The 3,678-nt window shown below is 58.1% G+C and overlaps 1 pseudogene; it reads right to left on the bottom strand.

Moving 5' to 3' along the window:
• Positions 1–2,387: 2,387 nt before the first annotated feature.
• LOC105521084 overlaps positions 2,388–3,678 on the bottom strand; it is a 40,253-nt pseudogene continuing 38,962 nt past the window's right edge.

The following is a 3,678-nucleotide window of genomic DNA, read 5'->3' as shown; positions in this document are numbered from 1 at the left end:
TATGTAACAAATCTGCATGCTGTGCACATGTACCCTAGAACTTAAAGTATAATAATAATAAATAAATTATGTAATCATATTAGAATTTGAATTTTGTTTGACTATTTTCAATTTTAATAAATTAGTACAACAACAAATTGTTTTATGCATTTATGCAAATCTTTACACTTTAAGACACTACAAATCTGCACTAATTCAGAGTGATGTATTTATACCACTTTGGGCTTAAGTTTGGAAATGCTGTAGTGTATTTATAATACTTAAGGATGGTTTGAATGATCACGTGACAAAACAAGATTTTTTTTTTTCACGTTTCCAGAAATCTCTTTTATTTCTTTAGATATATAAAGCACTGTATTTTTATATTCTCTCTGATAACTCCAGTGTCTGTATCTACGGTGTGCGTGTTGTTTCTGCTGGGTCTCATAGTGTATTGCTGTCTTGTGATGTTTATGAATTTTAAAACGGGAGATCTCATTTTCTTTTCTTTTGTTTCTTTCTCTTTCTCTCTCTTTCTTTTCTTTCTTTCTTCTTTCCTTCCTTCCTTCCTTTCTTCCTTCCTTCTTTCTTTTTCTGTAGAGATGCGGTTTCTCACTATGTTGCCCAGGCTGCTCTCGAACTCCTGGCCCCAAGTGCTGGGATTCCAGGCGTGAGCCACCGCGGTCGGTGGAGATAGTCATTTTCCTTGGAACTTGATCAACACAAAATCCTGAGGCCTCCTGTGGTTGTTTCCTCTCGGGCAGATTCTCAACCAAGGACACTTCTGCCCACAGGGACACAGTTTGACATCCTGAGACAGTTCTGAGTGTCACGACTGTGTGTGCACGCACTTGTATGTACCTGCACATGCTACTGGCACCTCGTGGATAGAGGCCAGGGATGCTGCTCATATCGTGGAAGGAGACTGACCCACCCAGCATCACTAGGGCGGGCTCCAGGGAGGGTCTGCATGTGCCTCTGCCAGCCACCTAGACCGTGCCAGTCGGGAGCCACTTTAAATTCTCCCCTCCTAGTCTGCAGGGCCACGCACTAGCCTGATTGCAAACTGTAAACTTGGAGGACCTATATTTTTTTCACCTTACATGGTACACCAAGGCTGAGAGAGTTTTTCCAGAGGTGCCAGCCTGTCTCACATTTCCTTTTTAGCTGCGGGGTCCAGCTCTACATGGGCGGTCTCTCGATGAAGTTACCCCAGGACAGACACTGTTCTGTCTTCTGCTTCCAGTCCTGTAAAGAGGCCAGGATCCCCCAGGGCATGGCAGGCGCCCTCAAAGGCAGAGGTGGGGAGGCCCTGGTGGGCAGACCCCAGCCTGCTGATGGGGGGCTTCTCCCCAGCTGCTGCTGGCCCACCCACTGCACTGCAGTTCACCTGGTGCTGAGGCTGTGGGGCACAGGCCTTCAGGACCCGCTCCTTTTCCCACCCAGGATGTCCAGGCCTGGCATCCTTATGTCTCTGGAAAGCCCACCCCCATCCTCAGGGTAGGAGGACAGCTGCACGCTGAGCTGGCTTGGGCCTATCCTAGAACACCCCTGCAGCCCGGGTGCAGCAGGGAATGCGGCTCTGTGGGATTCCTGTGGGCAGGTTAGCGTGGAGCTGGGTTCCGGAAGGGAGTTGCTGCCCTGCCTGCCAGGACCCCTCCTCTGAGACAAGGGTGCCTTGTGGAACAGTGCACCAAAGTGCTCTGGGCACGAGAGGTCCCTGCGCCCCCCACACACTGAGCCTGCATCGGGGTCCGTGCACCCCCCATACACTGACTCCTCATCAGGGTCCCTGCGCCCAACACACCCTGACCCCGCATCGGGGGCTCTGTGCCCCACACACACTGATCCTACATTAGGGGCCCTGGGCTTCAGAATCCACCCATGACGTTGCCATGCCCCTGGCTCTGGTGGCACTGGGGCCCTCCAGGCTGGGCTGAGCATGGGGCCCCCACCAGTGCGTATCCCAGAACCAGCGGGAGTGGGCCTGGGCAGGGGGGCAGGGAGTGACACCAAAGGTGACCTGCCCCAGCCTCCTCCTGTACCCTGGGGGTTCTCCTTTTCCTTGGTTGAGGGAAGTGGTCTCTCCCCAAAGAAACCTGGGTTCAGGCTGGGAGTGGGAGGAAAGGGGGATGAGTAGGACACCAGAGCCTCGGAATCCCGAGTGGGGGGTGACAGACTCTCCCTATGACGTGCCTGGAAACTGTCTGGAGGCCCAGGCTGATCCCCCTCCTGGGGACAGGGCCCTCCTGGGGAGCCAGGCTCACAGGTTGTTTTGTCGGACTCAAAGTGGGGCAGCCACGTTGAGTCCCACAGGATGAGGAAGGCCATCACCCTGGGGTCTGCAGGAGGCACACGCAGGCCAAGCTCTAGTCTACCTGGCTCCCCGATCCGCTGCAGCCAGTCTCTCAGGCTTGGCCGAGACCTGAAATCCGACCGCCATCCCTGGGGCTCCCGTGCCAGGCGGGCATCCCCTGCTTAGAGGTCATCCCCACCCCCTCCATCTGCTCCCGTCCGGGCGACAGCCGCTTTGTCCTGGTGCCCTGGTTGAGGTCGGGGGAAGCTGCCCTTGGACCCGCAGGTCTCGGGCGCAGCGTCGGCCCCGCAACGGAGCCGCCAGGCGCCCTCTGCAGGCCTTTGTCGGAAGTGCAGCCTGGCGCGAGCTGTTGTTTTCCCTGGCCATGGGACCCCAGGGCAGGCAGCATCGCTGGAAGCCAGGGCAGCCAGAGATCTGGTAACTCGTGGAGGGGTCGCCCACTGTCCACTGACAGCGGCAGTAGTAGCTGCGGACTATGCGGACTCAAGAGAGCCCCAGCCCATGTCAGCACCTGAGGCCAAAACCGAGTCAAGGGCTCGGTGTCCGGGTCAGCCGGGGACAGGCCTGGGGAACCAGGATGGCAAGGCGGACAGGAAGGCGCCGACTCCTGGACTGCCTGGGCCTGCTGGGGGTCTCCAGCCAGAGAGGTTGGGTGCGACAAGGCCCCCGCCCTCGAAGGGCTGAGTGCCAGGCCGGCCCTGGGGGCCCACTCAGTCCACACCTGCAAGATGAAGGTGGAGTACAGAGACTTCGCGTCCTGCTGGCTCAGGGCACCGGCCTCAAACAGCTGCTTAATGAGCACCTACTTCTCCTGCTCCAGCTGCGTGATGCGCTCACTCTTCTCGGTCACCTCCTAGGTGAGGAGTCGGTTCCGCTCCTTCAGCATGAGGATGATCTGCTGCTGCCATCCCGGAGACAAGGTGGACGTCAGGGCAGAGCAGGCGGCCCGGAGGAGGACGTGGGCAGGGCCTGGCTGGCCCAGGCTGCAGCCAGCAGCTCCCCCTACCACCGGGCCATCTCCTCTACCTTGGGCAGTAGCCGTCCCAGTGGGCGAGGGCTCCCCACAGCCCCAACGTCGGCGCTGGCTCTGCTCTGGCCCAGGCGGCACTGGAACTCCTGCAGTCGTTGCAGCTGCTGCTGGTGCCAATTGCGGCCCGGCACCATCATCTCCAAACCCTGCGGCAGCATCTCCCCCTCCTGCTCCAGCTCCTACATCTGCGTCAGCAGGCCGCAGTCCACGCCGCTGGTGATGGTGTGCCTCTGACGTTCCCCTCGGGCACGGGGGGGCAGCCGGGCAGCCCCTGAATCCTCCTCCAAGGCCCTGCAGGCCGCTGCACCTGCGTCCGCGCCCTGGCTCGGTTCCAGCGACGCGCTCTGGGACC

The sequence above is a fragment of the Colobus angolensis genome, unplaced genomic scaffold (genome assembly GCF_000951035.1).
Source record: "Colobus angolensis palliatus isolate OR3802 unplaced genomic scaffold, Cang.pa_1.0 Scaffold395, whole genome shotgun sequence".
In the NCBI taxonomy this organism is placed as follows: Eukaryota; Metazoa; Chordata; class Mammalia; order Primates; family Cercopithecidae; genus Colobus; species Colobus angolensis.
The sequence above is the reverse complement of the archived record's forward strand: the minus strand, read 5'-3'. Positions and strand labels throughout refer to the sequence as shown.